Source organism: Phodopus roborovskii, unplaced genomic scaffold, assembly GCF_943737965.1.
Source record: "Phodopus roborovskii unplaced genomic scaffold, PHOROB, whole genome shotgun sequence".
In the NCBI taxonomy this organism is placed as follows: domain Eukaryota; kingdom Metazoa; phylum Chordata; class Mammalia; order Rodentia; family Cricetidae; genus Phodopus; species Phodopus roborovskii.
Window position 1 is genome coordinate 1,843,197 of NW_026125052.1, and position 22,803 is coordinate 1,865,999.

At 37.6% G+C, this 22,803-nt stretch overlaps 1 protein-coding gene across 1 annotated transcript in view; it reads right to left on the minus strand.

Moving 5' to 3' along the window:
- Usp32 (ubiquitin specific peptidase 32) overlaps nt 1-22,803 on the minus strand; it is a 117,469-nt gene that overhangs the window by 93,859 nt on the left and 807 nt on the right. The window lies entirely within an intron of this gene.

Sequence of the window (22,803 nt, forward strand, 5' to 3'; positions counted from 1 at the left end):
AAAATGTTGAGGTCCAGGTTCAGTGAGACCCTATCATAAGAGAATAAGGCAGAAGTGATAGAAAAGGGCATGTGACACTCTCCTCTGGCTTTTGCACACACACAGAGGTAAGCACCCCTAAACACAAGTAGGGGTATGTTAAACATATTTCCCTCTTTCCCTCCCTCCCTCCCTCCCTGCAACACACAAACACAAATATCAAAGAAAAGAATTTTTTAAATTATGCATCTTTCACTTTATACAACAACCTGTCTAAAAAGACAACAGGGCTGGTGAGATGGCTCAGTGGGCACTATCTTTGTTTGGTTTCTATTACTATGATAAAATACCATGATCAAAAGGAACCTGGAGAAGAAGGGGGTTCATCTGGCTTATACTGCATCATCAAGGGAGGCCAGGACAGGAACTCGAGGCTAGAATTTGGAGGTAGGAACTGAGGCAGAGATAATGGAGGAGCTCAACTTACTAACTTGCCCCTATGGGTTACTCTGTATGTATGTATGTGTATATACATATACACATATGTATATGTATATACACATACATACATACACACACACACACACACACACACACACACACACACACACACACACACAACTCAGGACCACCTTCCCAGGATAACATCACCCAGTTTGCTAGGACCTCCACACCAACCATTAATCAAGAAAATTCCCTACAGGTTTGCCCACAGGCCAATCTAATGGAAGCATTTCTCAACTGAATTTGCATCTTCAGAAAACCCTAGCTTGTGTCACATTGACCAAAAAAAAAAAAAAATTAAGACAAAAACAGTAGCAATAAAACAAATTAATTAAATAAAAGAGAAATGAACACTCTTCAATATTACATGTTCAATATAACAATCCCAATGGAGGCACAAAAATGGTTGCTTTGGCTCATGTTAGAAGAAACAAAGAAGGCTTCTGGATGCAAAGAGGGATTACATTAAAATTTTTATTGTTGTTTATTTATGATTTTTTTTTTTTTTTTTTGAGACAGGGTTCTTTGTTGTAGCTTTGGAGCCTGTACTGGAACTAGCTCTGTAAAACAGGCTGGCCTCGAACTCACAGAGATCTGCCTGCCTGCCTCTGTCTCCTGAGTGCTGGGGTTAAAGCTGTACGCCACCACTGCCAGACATTTTATTTCAAAGTGTGAAGTTATTTACCATATGCCACTACAGCCAAAAAAAAACAAGGTGTGTGGAGGGGAATGGTAAGCCTACAACTGTGAAAATCAAGTTATAGGTACTCTACTCTGCCACCCAAGAAGGAGGGACACAATCAGCTACAACTCAGACAAACTCTAGGCCAATTAGAAACAAGGCACCAAGTGCAAAACTCTTAACTCTGAAACAGTGCAGAGGAGAGTACAAACTGGAAACAAAGAGCAGATCATTATTACAAGAGGAAAGCCAGCTAAGTCTGGAATATACCCAGACAGAAAAGTCAGTAGACCTGGGTCTGTTCTGAGAAGCAGTCTAGAGCAACATGAAAGCAAAAAGAATAAAGCAAAATAAAGGCCAGCTCTATTAAAGACCTGTGGAAACCTCAGGAAATTACATTTGCTTTTTAATTCCTTGAGTTTAAAACTTAGAAAGGTTTGTTGGGAGTCTTCAGTATAGAGATAATCAAAACATTGGATAAAAAAGCATAAAATTGAAAGAAACCAAAGTTTACAATATCTAAAAAAAGGAAGAAAGAGGAAAAGGATGGTGAAGAAAATTGGTAATGAAAAGTACAGTGAACCAAAAAATATGGTCTCCAAAGGCCAGAAAGACATTCCTGATAAGCCGTGGCAAGGTAGAAAGGGCCAACAAGATAAAGATGGGAAGGGCTGGGCATACAGCTAATCACTGAATAAATGTTTGTCATATGCAGGGAGGGTTCCAGGTTCAACAACATGTAAGGCAATGATTAAAAAAAAGAAAGAAACCAATGTGATAATTTGAATAGTTACCAAAACATAGCTCATTAGAAACTATACCAACACCTACAATATACAAATACAATATATTTAAAAACTAAGTACTTCGTTTTTAAATGTGAAAACAGAACATAGAACAAAGCTCTTAACATTACTTATAGTAATTGGAAAATTTTTCTACTAGAACTATTAATATTTCTTCAAGATACACAACTCATTAATGGCTTTACTAACAAATCTAGTTGCTTCTGATCTAGTGGAGACAAAAGGAAACTGACTATTAGAATATAATATGGTAAGGTCCACTGTTGGTTACAAATTTCTTGAAAAAATATTCAGTTTTGTTCATTATGTTTGGGGTGGGACTATAGCTCACCAGTAGAGTATTTGTCTAGTATCCTCAAGGTCCTGGGTTAAATCTCCTATGGGTTCAATCACTATGGAATGACAACATCAAACTGATGATCAATAAAATTATTCACTAATAATGGAGGATAAAATGCATAAGGAGACCTTTTAAAGTGTTTATAATAAATAAACAATGTCCATCAACAAAAAGATCAAAGTTACTGTACAGGCTCACAATATTTTAGACATTAAAATATACAAGAAAATTTATTTACTCAAAATATTACACTAACATTTAATCAAAGAAAGTGCATAAAATGTTCACTGGTTTGCCAGATGGTGGCACACACCTCTAATCTCAGCACTCAGAAGGGAAAGGTAGGTGGATGTCTATGAGTTACAGGCTAGCTACACAGAGAAACCCTGAGGAAGGAAGGAAGGAAGGAAGGAAGGAAGGGAGGGAGGGAGGGAGGGGAGGGAGGGAGGGAGGTGGGGAGAGGGAGATGGAGGGAGGGAGGGAGGGAGGAGAAAAAAAAGCTCACGCTACACATGGTAAGTAGCAAAAGCCTTTCATATAAGCATTTGAGAGGTCAGGGCAAGAGGATCTGGAGTTAAAGACCAGCCTGGGCTATATGGCCACACACAGATCAAAAGTTCTGGTTGGAGGAGCAGCTCAGGGGTAGAACATATACTTAGTATATATTGGCCCTCCACTCCATTAAAAAAAAAAAGTGTGGGGGGGAACACGACACCAAAGAGCAAAGGTTAATCTGAAAATTGTGCCACTTATGCTCTAAGCATAAAGTACATCTATTTCCTATGTTTATTATAGTTATCTACAAATGAGGCTTATTAATCATAGCTACACTAAAGTCATTTAGACGCCATTATACACACATCTTATAAAGACTATCTTATAATACAAGAGTGAATAGAGCTTCTTATATTTAATTCATTAATCAAGCACAGGACTGGTGAAGACTTCACTCAATCCAAGACTTCCTTAGAGGCCAAACTGGTCTACATAATGAGTTCCAGAACAGCCAGGGCTACACAGTAAATAAGACCTTGTTGGTTTTTGTTTTGTTTTGTTTTTAAGGGGGTACTTCACAATTCTGTTGTCTAGTAATTTCTGCTACAAAAGTTACTCAAGTCAGGCGTGATGGTGCATACCTGTCATCCTAGTAGTTCCTCTTTTCTTCAACTATGCATACATTGTGAAATAATCACTACTATTTCAACAGTTCTTATCCTGCCACACAACTACAATCACCTGAGGAGTATTTAGAACTGATGCCCAACACCCTTCCCCAACCAAAACCTCAAACTCTTTAGCAGGTGTGTCCAACCTTTTGACATTGCAACACAATTCGGTCACCTACAAAGTTCATACTCAAAAATTATGCAAGAGCTACCAAAAGCATTTTTCCCCACGAGAACACATAATTTTACAGTAAATTTACAAGTTTGTGATGGCTTCACTCACAGCTGGTCAGGGGGGCTGGAGATATCTGCTGGCTGAAATAGCAGTACATTAAGGAACAGTCACTGTGCCAAAGATAAAACAACAGTTAATAACTTCCATGATGAAGTATATGACCTAACATGGGAATAGACATGCTATTTGTGGGAAAGAAAATGAAAGATTAAAAAAAAAAAAGAAAAGAAAAAAATCTACGGTTAGAGTTTTTTCATAGGTGCTGTTGTTAAACTATTTTTCATTTTCATTTTATGTGTGTATGGGTGTTTTGCCTGCATGTATATCTGTGATGTCTGTGCACAATGTGTGTACCTGATGCCTATGGAGCTCAGAAGGAGGTGGATCCCTGGAAGTTATAAATCACCATGTAGGTTCTAGGAATTGAGAATGTGTCCTTTGGAAAGGCAACAAATGCTATGAGCCAATGAGTCATCTCTCCAGCCCCTTACCATAGGTTTTTATAGAAAGGGCAAAACCACAACCTCAAAATAAAATAAATAAATAAATTTATAAAGAAAGCTATTAGGTCTATGGAGATGACTTAGTTGTCAAAGTACTTGCTTTGCAAACATGAAGATCTCATCTGCAGAACCCATTTAAAATAGATGGGGGTGGGAGGAAGTAGAGAAATGGCTCAGGAGTTAAGAGCACTGGCTGGTCTTCCAGAAGACACAGGTTCAATTTAAGCCCCCATATAGCTACTCACAACTGTCTTTAACTCCAGTCTCAGAGGATCCCCCACCTTCTTCTAGCCTGTTCCGCACAGACAGATGGAGGCAAAACACCCAAACACATAAAGTAGAGCTGAGGATGTAGTTAGTTCAGTTGGTAGAGTACTTGCCTAGTACTCATTAAGCCCCAGGTTCAATCTGTAGCACCCATATGGTGATTCATAATAATCTGTGAACCCAGCTTCAGGGGATCCAATGCCATCTTTGGCCTCCAAGAGCACCAGGCACGCAATTAGTACACAGACAAAAACACACAAGCAAAATACCAGTGCATATTAAAACTAAAAACAAATCTTTACGTAAATGAATTAATAAATCTCTCATTATTATTTTTTGAAAAGTATAAAAATAATCCAGTAGTATTACACTCTAGTTTATATTTCAGAACAAATCACCTGTAATTCAAAGCAAGAATCAAAGTGTAGCAGTTTCTATAGTATTTTGGCCTCAGTGTTCAAAGACAATGCTGACAGGACTGTATGTGTGGGTCTCTTGTGCTACAGAACTAAAAGTAGCTTTCTTCTACAATGTATTACAAAGTTGTTCTTGGCTTTACCACAGCACACATGGTTACTGCAGACTGTAAATGGATTGTGGCTCTGTATCTCCACCTCACAGACCGCCAGTTATCTGTAATCAAAAGGAGCCATACCACCCTTACAGAGCGTCAGTATCCATCTGCCTCTATTTCTGTTCCCAAGCATCCCCTGATCCTGTCTAATCTAAAAGAAAATTTGGCTTCCTTGTTCCTACTACAAAATTCTCTTTAATGTATAAAAATGTGAAGGAAAAATATAGAATAGGATCTTTTGTGTCAAAAAACAAAGCTACTTTGTCAAGGAATGAGAAACATTCAAGTGTACAAGTTTTTTTTCTACAGGAGTGACAGCTCCCATTCTAAAATATGTCAATTATGCCACTATGAAATTAACTTGAAATAATTTCTGGGGAAGATTGTATCTTTGAAAACTGCCTATAAGCACAGAACATAAATCAATCAATCAAACAAACAAACAAACAAAAATCCTACAGTTTACAATCACAGGAAATTTACTATATGCTTAAATGCTAAATTAGAATTAAAAAAAATGTAACTGAGAAAATGCCCTTAAGTCTTCTCATATTTTCTGCAATTTAACAAAATGACAATTTAACATAATTGATAAGCTGTCTAGCTTATTCACTTGCTTCCAGCAGTTTCTCAAACCAAACACACAATTTATCATTTTCTTGGTTTATAAACTTCTGAAGCTATCAGCAACATAACATTCAGCAGTTCAGTGACATTACAAGTTTCCAAATATCCTCATCTCCTCCAGCACAAAGTGGTGGAACCTCTAGTCAAAAGGCATCTAGTAGCCCAAATTCTTTTATAAATTTAACCAAAATATGAGAATAGCATGTCTTCAGTGTCTTTAACCTATTGAACACAATTAATAATAAAAATGTATACCTAACTTAGCATTTTATTCTTTAAAAAGCATTTTCAAGCCAGGTATAGGGGACCATACCTATAAAAAACCAACTCTTGGGAGATGGAGGCAAGAGGATCAGAAGTTTAAAATGCATCAATCTTATTTTTGACAACTCTGTCTCCATGATCTGATCACCTTCCAAAGACTATGCCTCTCAATGCAATCACTCAGAGGTTTAGGCTTCAACAAATAAATTTTAGAGCAAGAGCAAAAATAAGCAGACCACAGCACTTACTGAAGCAAATATATTTAATATTCAAGAATTTACACACATTTATATCCTTCCGTCTATTTCACTGTTAAGAAGTCTTTTACAATGCTATACAGTTTGCCCTCAAAATCTGGGCTGTGCATGTGAGGATTCAAACAACAATATATTGAAAATAATAGAAAATGAAATTCTATCTAACATAAAGAGGTACAAACTTTTTCTTGTCATGGTATATTAACTATACAGCATGCATATTGTATTAGTTATTACAAATAAGTAATCATTTAAAGTTTACAGGGAGGGGGCTGGATAGATAGGAGGATCCTCAATCTAGTTTCAGGTTCAGTAGAAGACTATCTCAAAGGAATAAGGCTAAAAGTGATATAGCACAACACTATAAACATCCTCTTCTGCTCACAATGAATAGAAATGCAGGTATGTGTATTTCCACACATGCAGATCAAAACAAGAAAGAATAAAATCACACATGGCTTTAAAAAAGAAAAAAAAATCAAGAATTAAATCTTGCAATCAAAAACATAGTAAGTCCAGGGATTTACCGTCTTCACTGCATATACTGTCTTGTACTTGTCAACAATTTCCTCATGCCTATATATGCTTCTACACACAACCTCAAGATGGCAACATTCTGAAGTTCTGTTACATAAAAGCAAAAGTGTATAAACAACCTGTGCTGGTGCAAGTCTTTAATCTGTACTCAAGAGGCAGACGCAGAGGCAGAGACTGGAGGAGCTCCTTAAATTTGAGGTCAGCCTTGTCTACATAGCAAGTTCCAAGCCAGCCAGTGCTACACAGTGATACCATGTCTCAAAAAAATAATTTAAATAAAGTAAAAATGTATTAAACACTTTACAAACAACCAAAGCAGAACAAAATAATTAAAATAAGGAAGTACGGACTTCAGGTTATGCAATGCCAAGTTTCTCTGAGAAAAACAAGTTTCTGGTGCAAAACTATATATAGATAAAAACAATTTATATCTAGATCTGGTGACAGACACCTATTTCACTCACCACTTTGAAGGTGGAGCCAGGAAGATTAGAAATTCATGGACATCCTCAACCACATTAAATTCCAGGCCAGCCTGAACTATATAACACCCTATCTCAAATAAACAAGTAAACCAAAGGTCACAGAATACATGTTGCATAAGAACTAGGATGTGCTGGGCATTTGTGACACACACCTTTAATCCTAGCACTCAGGAGGCAGAGGCAGGTGGATCACTGTGAGTTCGAGTCCAGCCTGATTTACAGAGCTAGTTCCAGGACAGGCTCCAAAGCATTACAGAGAAACCCTGTGGGGGAGGGGGAATGGACGGAGAGACCACAGGGCCCATTGGCTGGAGAGATGGCTCAGCAGTTAAAAGCACTGGTTCAATTCCCAAAACCCACATGGCAACTCACAACTGTCTGTAACTCACAGTTCCAGAGGACCCAACACACTCACACAGACATACATGCAGGCAAAACACCAATGCACATAAAAATAAAGTTTCTGTGGGAAAGTGTTTATTATGTTTTTCCTGGCGTGTTTTTTTTTTTTTTTTCTAATTTTTTTTTTTTTTTGAGACAAAGTCTTACTATATAGCTTTGACTGTGCTGGGATTATAAATCATGAGAAAGCATTGGAACTGGGAACATCTGGTAGCCTTGAAAGGATCCATGAGCAAGTTAACAAATTTTAGGTTTGACAGAAGAATACTAAACAAAAGCAAATAAAACCACAACAAATATTATTTCCAGGGGAAAGATGAGTTAAAAAGTCATCATAGCTTGCTATATAACTTCAGGTATGACTCACATATATATATGCCATAAGCATGATCATAATATGGTAAATAATAAATATTCAAAACAAAAACTACCATGCCACTGTTGTTAGAATGAAGTAGTAGGGGAAAGGAGGAGGGAAGTAGCACAAGGTAAAGAGAAATGAAAGCTATATTCTTATGCTTCTAAGTGATAAGTCAACAGAAAATACCTCATATGACTAGAAGCAGTATCAAACATCAAAGTTCAACTATGAAAATATACAATTGTCTCCTCAGAAAGGACAGAAAAATGCCAAGAAACATGAGAAAATTGACTCTCATTTAAAAAAAAAAAAAAAATTTAATACTGTGTCTGTGTATGATAGGGAAGGGGGCATGTCCTAGAGAGCCTAAGGAGATCAGGTGACAACTCTATGAAGTTGGTTTTCTCCTCCCACTTTCCATGGATTTTAGAGCTAAAACTCAGGTCACCAAGCATGCACTGCTATACTTTTACCCACAGACCCATCCTACTAGCCCTCACTTAACAAATCTTATTAAAGCTTTCTCATATTTTACATATACTTTGAGTTTAATGCCCAGAACCCACATGGTGTAAAGGAGAGAACTGACTCCCAAACATGTTGTTCTCTGATGGTCAAACATGTGCTAAGGCACAGGTACACACATCCACTCACACACATGCAATAAATAAAATGCAATTTTAAAAAACAGTGTTTTAGAGCATATGCCTTTAATCTCAGCACTCAGGGAGCAAAAGGAGGCAATCTTTCTGAGATCAAGGCCAGTTTGGTCTATGGAGCTAGTTCCTGGACTGCCAGAGCTACAGAGAGACCCTGTTACAAAAAAAAAAAAAAAAAAAAAAAAAAGTTTAAAACTAAACTCTCAAAAAATAAAATAAACTCTGACTTCTCTGTATAATGATGATTAGCACAGTATTTTTTGAAATCTTTATGGGACTATTAAGAATTCCTTAAGGAGAAGTTTAAAATATCTTAAATCCTTCACATAAATCCTTTATATACTAATCAAAGGATTAGTATACACTATTAAATAGTTCTATAAACTAAGATTGAAAAGAGTATTTTAAACGTTTTGAAGTTTTTCATTTACATTGAAAAATGTAATTAATAAGATCACATACAAAGAATTAATTTATTAACCTAAAAAAAATGTTAGCCTTAAAAAGTCTAAGTCCATGGGGCTGGAGAGATGGCTCAGAGGTTAAGAGCCCTGGCTGCTCTTCCAGAGGTCCTGAGCTCAAGTCTCAGCAACCACATGGTGGCTCACAACAATCTATAATGAAATTTGGTGCTCTCTTCTGGTGCTCAGACATATATGCAAGTAGGATGCTCTATATATAATAAATAAATCTTTTTAAAACTTTAAGTTCAGCCAGGAATGGTGGCACACAACTTCAATCCCAGCTCGCAGGAGAAAGAATTCTGTGAATTTAAGGCCATTCCTGTCTACACGTGAGTTCCAGGTCAGCCAAGTATACATATGAGAGACCCTGTCTGAAACAAACAAAAAACTAAGTCTCCATAATTTTACAAAGGAAAAACAATCCTACTGAAGTAACAACAAACAAAAAAAAAAAAAACCACATAAAACCAAAACAAAACAACCAAACAAACCTACCAAATATACAACTGAAAAAACAAAAACAACTTTCCTTTAAAAAGGGGGGGGGGTGGCAAAATTCATTCCCTAATGTGCTTGTCAGCAAGCATGAGGACCTAGGTTCAATCCCCAGATTCCCTGATAAAATGCCCAAGGCTATAGGATGGCATAGGTTTATAAACCCACCACTGGGGAGATGAAGACAAGTAGTCAGTGAGTAAAAGAGAAGGGCAAGCATTACTCAATGGGTTAATGTGCCCACCCACAAGACTGTTATAAGAATGGAACTGATTACTACAAGCTGTCCTCTGTATTCCACAGGTTTTGTGTGTGTGTGTGTGTGTGTGTGTGTGTGTGTGTGTGTGTGTGTGTGTATGTGTGTGTGTGTGCTACCTGTATATGTGTGGAATACAGAGAACAGCTTGGCCCAACGAACATGAATATGCAGCCAAGAAACTGATAATGATCAGTTTAAATTGAATATAAAGAGAGATATAGGAAAAAAATAACTTAAGCATAGGAATGCTGAATTGCTGCCTTTCCAGAGACTCTTAGTATACAGCCAGAGGAACTTAGTGGAAGGCATCTTGATGTAAGTGAGACCTGTGGTTAGAGCAAAAGGAAGGTGGGAAAGAGAATGAAGGTGACAAAAGGTGGCAGTGCTGGCATAAACAATATTAAAGGGACTCTCAAGTATTTTGCAACACTGAAAGTGAAAATGAGACAATCTAAGGAGCTTGAAACAAGACAGATGGCTCAGCGATTAAGAGCACTGGCTGTTCTTCCAGAGGAACTGGTTTGATTTCCAGCACCCAAAACAATTAACTCCAGTTCTAGGGCGTCTGACACCTTCTTCTGGCCTCCTCAGGCATCAAGCACACACATGGTGCACATACACACATGCAAGCAAAGCATCCATACACATAAAATAAAAACAGAAAAATTAATCTTAGGAGCTAATCCAAATATAGGAAAGTGCATGGTAATTCATCAAGATAGAAAAGACAATACATATTATTTTAGGTTTCAAGACAAATAACACAAATCAGATATGGTAATCAGTACTGGGGAAACTGAAAAGATATTATTACATGTTCCAGGACAGCCTAGAATATACAGTCAGTTCCAGGAATGCCTGGGCCACACAATGAGACCTTGCCTTAAAACAACAACAACAAAAACAAAACAAAACAAAACAAAAAAAAAAAAAAAAAAAAACCAAGCACTATTTATACTATTCAACAGATTTTTTTAAAGTAATAAAACACTTTAATTCTTATATTTTCAAGTATATTATACTAATTATATTAATTTCCCTATACATTTATAGCCATTCTAAATGCTTTCAAAACCTTTTAGAAGTCAGTAGAGGAAAATAATAATTTTTCTCTTTGATTATTATAACTTTGAATGGCCTTAGATTACAAAATCCTTTATTCAATCCCATAATACTATGCAAATCAATAACTGACTATATAATGTAAATTATTTTAATTATTACATTTCACTAATACTATGCAAATCAATAACTGATTTTACTTGTTTTGTGTAAGTGTGTGCTATAGCACACATATGTAAATCAGAAGACAATTTTAGAGAATCAGTTCTCTCATTCCACTGTGTGGATCCTACAGAACAAAAGCAGGTATCTTTCCCACTGAACCATCCATCTCATGGCCCAATTTTGTTGGTTGTGATTGAGACAGAGTCTGACTATGTTGCTTAGGCTGACCTCAAATACTAGATCTTCCTGTCTCAGCTCCTCGATACTGTAATTTCAAATATTTACCACCAAATTTGGAGAACTACTCTTAGCCAAACATAGTGGCACACACCTTTAATCTCAGCACTTGGAGGCAGAGGCAGGCGGAATTCTGTGAATTTGAGGCCTGCCTGGTCTATCAAGTGAATTCTAGGACATCTAGGTCTGTTACAGAGAAACCTTGTCTCAAACAAACAAAAAGTCCTTTTAACTTCCATATAGTCTCTAAACCAGTAACACATTGGTCCTTAACAACAAATGAATTAACAATGGCTAATTTCACAATTCATTAAAGATATAGGATAAAGATTAGATGCTATCATGTGTGTACATTCAAAAAATTAATATAAAGCTATCTTTTGGGGAGGAGGGGGGGATTTTGTTTTTTGGGTTTTTTTTTTTTTTTTTTTTTTTTTAATTGAGACAGAGACTTACAATATGGTCCCCGGCAAGTCACAAAAGAACAAAACCTTATCTCCTGGAGTGGGAAAAAATGGTTCAAAACTTAGCAACACTGGCTGCTCCTGTAGAGGACCAAGGTTCAATTCCCAGCACCCACATGGTGCCTCACAACTGTCTGTAACTACAGTCCCAGAGGACCCAACATTCTCTTTGGTCTTCATGTGTACCAGAGTCACACATAGCTCAAGGACATACATGTAGGCAGGCCATCCTTACACATTAAAAACAAAAAACTTTACCTCCTACACATCTTTTCCAGAAAGCTATCAAATAAATTCTAGGCTGATGGTGGTAGCTCATGCCTTTAATCCCAGCACTTTAGAAGCAGAGAAAGATGGATCCCTGTAACTCAAGGCCAGACTGGTCTAGAGTTCCAGGATAGCCAGGGCGACACAGAAAAACCCTGTCTCAAAATATCAGAATAGCTCCACCACTGAATGCATCAAGAAAGAATTAAGGGATAAATAAAACTGGAGATACAAATAAAAACAGTAAAGAGAAACTCCAGGAATCTGGTGAAGGAAGACCCCAGGTTGGCACAACAGCTATACTCCAAGCATAAAGGCATTTGGAATACATAGGAGCAGTCCAAGAAAGGTATTTGCCAATGATGATGTAAACATGTGGAATTTGGGGGGACTGGATTACAGTAAAGAGAAACTTCAGCAAAGAAAACACAAGGCAATTCTTAAAGGAAGTATTTAAAAGGAAATTAAGTATAAAGAAAAAGTAATCCTGTAAGTTAAACTGCTTAACTCTGAAGAACACTTATAAAGGCCCACTTTTGTAAATTATACTGAGTTAACAAAAATTACAACATATACATAAAGATGGCAAAAGTGGGAGATAGGAAGAATCTGAGAGTGAATAGTACAATGGCTGAATCTTTATAATTACAAATAAGCCGTAAGTAGAGAAAGGGGACAGCAGCACAATAACTGTGTCATTTTCAATTACAAAGGCAGGCTGGAGCAGTGGCTCAGTGGTTAAGAACATTGACTGTTCTTTCAGAGGACCCAAGTTCAATTCCCAGCAACCACACAGCAGTTTACAACTGTCTGTAACTCCAGGATCCAACAAGCTCACAAAGACTTACCTGCAGACAAAACACCAATGCATATTTTAAAAAATAATAATTTAAAAAATTAACTACAAAGGCAAATTATGAAATAGGGCTAGAGAGATGGCTTAGCAATTAAGAGTATTGTCTGCTCTTTCATAGGTCCTGAGTTCAATTCCAGCACCCAAATGGTGGCTCACAACCATCTATAACTGCAATCTCATGGGATCAGATGGCCTCTTCTGGTGTGCAGATAGATGTATATGCAGACAGAACATTTATATACATAAACTAAATAACTCTTTTAAAAAAAAACTGAGCTGGAGAGATGGCTCAGAGGTTAAGAGCACTGACTGCTCTTCCAGAGGTTGTGGGTTCAATTCCCAGCACCCATATGACAGCCAACGACAGTATATAACTCCAAGATCTGACACCCTCACACATACACACAAGCAAAACACCAGTATACATAAAACAAGAATTTAAAAATTATTTAAAAAAAAAAACACACCTTTAAACCCCAGACAAATGTATCTATCTGTTGAGTTCCAACATAGAATAAAAAGTGTCTGTCTCAAAGAAATAAAACCAAAGAACCCAGAACAATTCTCATCTCTCTCTCTCTCTCTCCCTCCCCCCCCCCAGATCAGGTCTCTCTGCATTGTTTTGGAGCCTGTCCTGGAACTAGCACAAGGTCTTGTACACTAGGCTGGTCTCGAACTCACAGAGATCCTCCTGCCTCTGCCTCTGCCTCCCGAGTGCTGGGATTAAAGGTGTGCACCACCAAGGCCCAGCTTCTTATCTCTATTTTTAAAAAGAGAAAAGGTGCAGGAGTCCAATGTCATCCTCAAAGAGGCCAAGTTGGGTGACATGAAACCATGTTTCAAAACAAATAACAATTACAAAAGTAAACAGCCTTTCCTATCTGACAATGACAATGTAAGAGCAGCAAGCTAGAACTACATTCTAAGAAGAACAACAATTAAAAATCGTGTGACTAGTGTTTATAAATGAAAGGGAAAGTAGTAGGGCCAAAAGTGGAAGTGTACACCTTTACTCCCAGCACTCAGGAAGCAGAGGCAGGAAGATCTCTGTGAGTTTAAGGCTAGCCTACTATAAGAGTTCCAGGCTAGCCATGGTTACAAAGTAAGACTATGTCTCAAAAAAAAATAAATAAATAAATAAAAATAAAAATAAAGGGGGTAAGGGTACAAATAGATTAGAGTTTCAAGCAGAATAATTTGGGGTCTTACAGATTATAAGGGGTACATTTTTTCCCCTAAAGTAATAACAGGCTTTAAATAAAGGATTTATGACCTGGTATTGTGGTACAAGACTATAATTGCAGCACTGAAGCAGAATTCAAAACTGGGATACACAGCAACACCCTATCTTTAAAAAGAAATTAAAAAAAAAATGGCAGGAGAGAAGGAATTACAAGACTTGGAATATAAGAACACAATGGTTATTGTGTACTTTAGCAAGACCATGACAGCTGGACTAGAGCAGAGGTAGAAGTAGGAGCACTAGGCAGAAATTAACAGACAGAACACCAAATGAACAAGATGAGAAGATGAGCAGGGAGGAACTAAAGATAAGTGTGTCTATATTTTAGCCATAAACAACAGTGTGGGGACAGTGGTGCCATTTATAGTCATGAGTAAGACTAAAAGAGGACTTTTTTGTTTGTTTTGTTTTTGTTTTTCCAGACAGTGTTTCTCTAGCTTTGGAGTCTGTCCTAGAACTTCCTCTGTAGACCAGACTGGACTTGAACTCAAGAGATCCGTCTGCCTCTGCTTCCTGAGTGCTGGCATTAAAGGTGTGTGCCACTACTGCCCAACAAAAGAGGACTATTTTAATAAAAGAATTCTTTCCACAAAGGAAATTTCTCCAGAACCTTTTAAACTTTATTATCAAAAGTCAACCACAGTGAATATTAAAAGGCTTATTCTGCCAGACATCATGACACACTACATTAATACCATACTTCAGAAGGTTCAGACAAGAGGACAGCAATTTCAAAGGCAGCCCAGGTAACTTAGTGAAAGCCTGTTTCACAAGCAAGCATAGGGATGTAGCGCAATGGTAGAAGCACTTGCCCAGATCTGAAAGGTCAAGTTCAATTCTATCACACCACAAAAAATAGAATTAAAAAGCTTTTTCACAGATAACTAAATAATCACCTTTATAGAAATAGAAAAGAAGCTATAAAACTTCCACTGTAAAACCTTATTTTAGCATGATTTTTGTTTAAAAGCAATTTTGTACCCGGAACCCAAGAAACTTATTACACAAAACCACTGGTAAACTTGGAAGTTTCATGTTAGTGATTATTAAATTCTAATAAAGAAAGGTGCTAGGCCAGGCAGTGGTGGCACACAACTTTAATCCCAGCACTCAGGAGGCAGAGGCAGGCCATCTGTGTGAGTTTGAGACCATCCTGATTTACTGAGTGAGTTCCAGGATACGGGATAGGCTCCAAAGCTTCAGAGAAACCCTATCTCAAAAAACCAAAAACAACAACAACAAAGAAAGGTGTTAAGAGCAGGGCTTGAATGCTGGTTATTTTTTAACACATAGATCTTAGAACATTTATGCCTCTAATTATAATAGTACATACCCAAGAACCCAGTTTTATCAGGTTTCTGTGTCAATAATTAACTACTTACCACTAACTGTAAATGCCCACACTGATTGGCATTCAGAAAATGGGATGGAATAGCTCAATCAATACACAAATACCAGAGGCCCAAATATCAAAAGCAGGAGCATAAATAAACCATGAAAGAGAAATCATGCTTCCTAGATACAGTATGAAAAAAACTGTCAGTCTCACCTTGTCCTTTAAATGCCAATATAAATCATGAAACTGTTGTGTGAAACAGAATCTTACTTATATGAGCCAAGCTGACCTTGAACTTGGTACCTTCTGCCCTAGCCTCCTGAGTGCTACTATTATAGGTATGAACCACCCCCTACACCTGGTGTTCAAACCACCAGCTTCTAGTCTACAAGTAAAAATCCCTTGACCACTGCAGCTACTTAGTATTACAACTTCCAAACTGTCAGCCCTTATCTCTACTTCCACAGTGATAGCAGATTTTCTATGGATACTTCAATAATAATTATAAATTCCCTATCTTCTCCTGTGATCTAATGCCAAAAATCTCCCTTTCTCCTAAGACAGTGTCTGGTTATTTGTCAAGCATCATAGTCCCAACTCTAAACTGCCCATAATTTTGAAAGCAACCCTGAGTGCTATCACTGCAAAATCTCACTAAACCTAAGACAGACAACAAAATAAAACAAAAAAAAAAAAAAAAAAAAAAAAAAAAGCTGTCCAGTTTGGTAAATGGGAACTGAACAGCAAGTGACATCACAAAATTCTGTTCATGCTCTAACTCTGAGATATATCAGTGAATTTATCTCCTCTTTGTCACTCCTCCAAAGGTAAGGAAATTGGAAAGGGAGACACATTGCCCCTGTAATTACTTAAATAATGCTATATAAGCACACTATTTTAAAACTGTTCCATTTACAGATCATGCTAACACACCAGAGAGTTTACTAATGAATTTAACAAGTTCAGGTGATAAAAAGGTCAATGCTTTTTTTTGTTTTGAGACAGGGTTTTTCTGTGTAACCCTGGCTGTCCTAAAACTCACTCTGTAGACCAGGCTGACCTCAAACTCAGAGATCCTCCTGTCTCTGCCTCCCAAATGCTGGGATCATGAGCATGTGCCACCACTTTCTTATTACAGAATAAACTGTGCATCACAACTGTGGAAGCACAAACTTGTGATCCCAGCATATGGCAGGCAGAAGCATGAAACCAGCCCGAGCTAGCAGGCTATATTCAATCACAGGCCACAAAAACTTGTCTCAAACATACAAATAAAAACAAACACTAGTGCACCACAGAAGATATCAACTATGAAATTTAGTTTCCCCCTTTTTTAATTATTTAAATTTATTTTATACGTGCATTGGGGGTGATCCCCTGGAACTTGAGTTACAGACAGCTATGACCTGCCATGTGGGTGCTGGGAATTGAACCTAGGTCCTCTGGAAGAGCAGCTAGTACTACTCTTAACCACTGAGCCATCTCTCCAGCCCCTAGTTTTCCCTTAAAGAATGATGTACTACCATTTTATCACAGGTAATATAAATCTAATGAAATTTTATTATTAACATTGAGAAGTTTGACAAGTAAAATCTTAGAACCATTTTATCACAGGTAATATAAATCTAATGAAATTTTATTATTAACATTGAGAAGTTTGACAAGTAAAATCTTAGAACTTCCAACTATTCCAAGTCAAGGTATTTTTACTTATGGATTAGAAGTTGGTAATTTGAATACCAAGTGTAGTGGTATAGGCCATCTAGACAGATGCTAAATCATTATGCCTACCACCTCTAAGAGACTGGGAAAGTAAATTCTTTAACAAGTAACTATTGAGCACATACCAGGAAATGAGTACAATCAATGCAGGGGTACTTCCAAGCCATCATGGTCACTCACTCACATTCTACATCTCTATAGTGCTCACAACATTAATATTTGTAATAAAGACACTATATCAAGCCAGGCAGTGATGGCACGTGCCTTTAATCCTAGATTTCAGGAGGCAAAAGCAGGCAACTCTCTGAGTTCCAGGCCAGTCTGGTCTACAAAGTGAGTTCCAGGACAGCTACAGCTACACAGAGAAACCTAGTCTCAAAAGACCAAAAAAAGAAAGAAAAAAAAGGAAAAACTATATCAACAGTTTATAAATGAGACATGCAAATATTATTTAATGGTTATGTACATTATTAAATATCACAAATTATAACTAAATGATAGCTCTGATGTTTTAGTCCTACTCCTTATGGATTATCTTGCATATCCATTTTAGTTAAAATTACTGACCCAGGCTATCTGATCCTACAGAGAGTGACTTAGTTAGCTGTTTTCTCTGTGCCTTATTTTTAGCCAGAGCTTAGTTTTAAAAAACATTTTTTTAATTGAATGAATGAGCAAAGGAACATTAAAATGTGACTGTTCTGAGCCACCTTTCCTGGATAGGTGTAGCTACACACCTCCATCAAAGAAGCAAATGGATACCATCACAGCAAAGCACAAATAAACACAAAACAGAAATCAACAGATCAAGATGAGTCTAGCCCCAATGTATGCATCACAGCTTCTGCATCCATGGGTCAGGCACCATCAAGAAAGAGGGAATGGAAAGACAGTAAGTACAAAAATACCAGCAAGTCTGCTATGAAACAATCTCCCCTAGAAATGACTGCACAAACAAGACCAGAGCAATGGTAATACCAATGCACATGTTAACACGGAAGGGAGAAAATTTAACAGGGTCCTGTCCCACCCCACACCTAGACAAAGAACTACAGGTAACTAATGGTTGCTGGGAGAATTAGCCTCTTCCAGTAAAGGAAGCACCTTTACTGGTTCAATGAAGAGTGATCAGCTCTGAAACCATAAACATACAAACAACAAAAAAAGATTCAGCAGGATATTCATTCGTTCATATGTATGCATATACATATCACATACACATAACGATATTAACCAAAGAAAGAGACCATGAACTTTAAAGTGAAGGGGACATGTAAAGGCTGGAGGGAGGAAAATGATTTAATTCTTTTTCAACTAAAAACATATTTAAGCCAGGCAGTGGTTTCACATACCTTTAATCCCAGCATTTAGGAGGCATATGCAAGGAGATTGCTGAGTTCAGGGCAAGCCTGGTCTACATAGTGAGTTCCAGGGCAGTCAGGGCTATAAAGAGAAACTGGCTTCAAAAAAACATTTAAAAAATAAATAACAGGGCTGGAGAGATGGCTCAGTGGTTAAGAGCACTGATTGTTCTTCCAGAGGTCCTGAGTTAAATTCCCAGCAACCACAAAGTGCCTCACAACCATATATAATGAGATCTGGTGCCTTCTTCTGGCCTGCAGGGGATACAAACAGACAGACTGTGTATACGTAATAAATAAATCTTAAAAATAAATAAATAACTACCAGATGGTGGTGGCACGCATCTTTAATCCCAGCACTCAGGTGGCAGAGTCTCTTTGAGTTTGAGGCCATCCTGGTCTACAGAGCAAGTTTCAGGACAAGCTTCAAAGCTACAGAAAACCTGTCTCGAAAAACCAAAAAAAAATACATACATACATACATACATACATACATACATACATACATGCCTTCATAGGCTGCTGTGTAAAAAAAAAAAAAAAAATCCACAGCTATAATCCTAGCACTTTGGAGGTTGAGTCAGGAAGACCAAAATTAGAGGTCAGTAATGACATAACTGATTCAAGACAAGCCTGTACTACATCAACTCTGGATCAAAAAAGTCAGAAAAATAGCTCAAGGACAGAACCCTGCCTACATGCACAAGGACCTAGGTTAGAGTCTCAGCACTAAGAAAGAAAGGATTGAGAAATTAATATACTACACAGTCAAGAAAATTTTAAATCTATCAATCCTTGATTTTTAAAAAAATGGGGGGAGCATAATCTTGTTTCTACAATGATGAAAAAAAGGAGGTACAGAGAAGAAATAAAAATAATGTTTAATTTTGCTTTGAATTCTGAAATGTTTGTCATCCAACTTTTGAGACAGGGTCTCACTTGATGCCCTGACTGGCCTAGAACTCACTATGTGGACCAGCTGTGGCCTCGAACTCATAGAGATCTGCCTGTTTCTGCTTCCTGAGTTCTGAGATTAATCATGTGCCACTATGTCAATCATCATCCAATGTTTTGTTTTTTCTTTTCTTTTTTTTTTTTCTTTTTCCTTTGTGTGTGTGTGTGTGTGTGTGTGTGTGTGTGTGTGTGTGTGTGTGTGTGTGTGTTTTGAGACAGGGTTTCTCTGTATTGTTTTGGAGCCTGTCCTGGACTCAGAGATCAGCCTGCCTTTGCCTCCCGAGTGCTGAAACTAATGTCGTGGGCCACCAACACCTGGTTCATCCAATGTTTTTTAAATGTGTTCTGAGGACTTAGAATTCATTTTTAAGAATATACAAGCTTCACAGCCCAGTCAGGGCTACATAGAGACCCTGTCTTAAACACACACACACACACACACACACACACACACACACACACACACACACAGAGGCTATGAAGGTAGGCTAGGTGGTAGCCCAGGAAAGTAGCCCATCCCTAACACTCAGGTAAGGAAGCTATACACGGTAGCCTGTGCTGGTAATCCCAGTGCTGAGGAGGTCCTACTAGGACTTTTGATAACTGGCCTAATCACTGAAACCCAAACTGATAAAAGAGATAAAAAGATAAATGGCACCTGAGGAAGATTCATACCTGAGGTTGTCCTGTAGCCTATCCATGCAAGTGCATATGTGAGCGTGTGTGTTTGTGTGTGCACAAGAACACATAAAATATACAAGCTATAACCCAGGCCTGTTGTGGGCACCTGTAATCCCAGCACTCAAGATAGAGACAGAGGCAGGTACATCTATGAGTTCAAGGCCAGTCTAGTCTGTATAATGAGTTCTAGGACAAAATGATATCCTGTCTAAAAAATGCACACACACACACACACACACACACACACACACACACACACTACAAACTAATGTATCATAGTAAAATAAAGAGCTGTCAAAGCTATTAAAATGCTTAAAATGCTTAGTATTCATGAAAATAAGCATAATTCCCTAGTCAAAAACATTCTTTAAAAAAAAAAGTTAAGTTAGGCCAGTGAAATGGATCAGAGGGTAAGGGTGCTCACTGTCAAGCACCCAAAATTCATCCTAATTTCTAGTGCCTGAAACATAAACCAGACTGCGCTTTCACTCAGGACCAATGTTATCTGTCACTAACATAACACTGCATTTCAAGGTCCCACTTTGCTAGGTAAACTCCGTGCAATTTCTGGTTTGTGGTAACACAACAGACTTCTTTTATAATTCTGTGTAATTATCGATAAGCAGTAGATAGTGCTCAATCATTTAAATTAAAGTCAAAGGGCCAAATAGTTCTATCGTGCTTGTTTTTTCTGGCTTTTTTGTTTTGTTTTGTTTTTTTCTGGTTTTTCGGAGACAGGGTTTCTTTTGTTAGCCCTACCTATACTGGAACTCGCTCTGTAGACCAGACTGGCCTCAACCTCACACCTGCCTCTGCTGCAGAGCATGGAGATTTAAATTGTGTGCCACCACTGCCCAGGCGAAACTGGTTTTTTATTTATAAAATTCTATCTGCCCCACCTTACCTTATACAAAGTAAACAGATAAAATTGACACAGGTATTTGCACCTATTTACTCAGGTGCCCCCAAAAGGTTACCAAACCATCCTATAGACCCAGAAAAGGCTCTATAAAAAATCTTTCTTTCTGTAGCTTAACCTGAAAGTCTGATGTCTAATTTGAGTGAACAGTATCATGCTTTAAACATACCCTGTTTACACTTAAAAACTACTTTATCAACTTGCTCCTCTTTTGATTTAATAACTGTAGTAAAACTGACAAAAACAAACACATTCAAATAACCTTTATTAAGACTTAAATACATAGTTTACTACTTCAAATATGCATTTTAAATCCACAGACATGCTTCACAACAAATTAAATGAAAACCTCTCACCAGGTCATCCTTAAATGTATCAATTTCATTTATATTTTAAAATATACAATCTTGCTGGACATGGTAGCCCACATACCTTTAATCCCAGCACTTGGGAGGCAGAGACAGGTGTATCTCTGAACTTAAGGCCAGCCTGGTCTACAAAGTAAATTCCAGAACAGCCAGGGCTACACATAAAAATCCCTGTCTCAAAAAAAAAAAAAAAAAAAAAAAAAAAAAAAGAAAAGAAAAGAAAAAGAAAGAAAGAAAACACAATGTACAATTTTAATTTGATATAAAACAAATCATCAAGAGCTGGAATAAAGTTTAATTTTAGAATTTCTTAACACCAGGTATATCACTGGTATTCACACCCTTAAACTTAGAAACACTTCTAAACCTTGCAGCTGTAAATCATTGTGACTGTGCCTTATTTCATGCCATGTAAGCCATTGACTAATTGCCCCCAGACCTGTCAAGCTCAACAGCATTCAGGAAATGACTGGTCTACTTGGGTTGGAAATACATCAAGAATTTGGAATATTTCTCATATTGAAACAGGGAGAAAAAATTCAACTAAGATTGTGCTTAAGAACAATCATCATACTGTTGGGAGAGGGAGACACCACTAAACGGCTTACTTTTGCTATTCTGCTAAGTCCAAAATTGTTGCAACTACAATTCTGTATCTTATCATCTATTTATTAGGTAGTCGGTCCAGTGAACTCATAATTTTCCTTGTATATAAACTAGTTATCACTTCTATATCCTCACTTTAAAATGTCTTTTTCGTCATATTTTCATTTTCTATCCCAAGCTACGAAAACCACCTGGCGCATGGCTGATTTTTTTTTTTTTTTAGAAATCTGTTAACAACAATGTCTGGCCTCTAATCTGCTTAATGTTTTTCACTTCTTATCAAGTGTCTAAAATAAATACCAGCACCACACAAACACACACTCAAATCTCAGTCATGAAAAATTAAGTCACATTCCGGCCATAAACTGTGCAAGACACTTCCAGTTAGCGTGAGCTTTAGTGATCACCGACAACAGTACCAAGAGTAAGTGGTAGGGGGTTGGGGCTGTTAAACAACACAGTGTGAATCAGAGCCAATAGCAGCAGCAGCAGCAGGCTAGGACTGACAGCAAGGCCAGTCTCTGAAGGGAGATGTAACACTGTATCACAATGTGGATTTCTGAATGCCATTTTAGGGGAGCGAGAGGGAAAGAACTGGGAATCAAGTGTACTAAACCCGTCTGATGAATGTTCGAGGAGAGGAAACCTAGACAAGGTCTTCTGGCAACACCAGCTATCTAGTCTCGTCTCACCTTA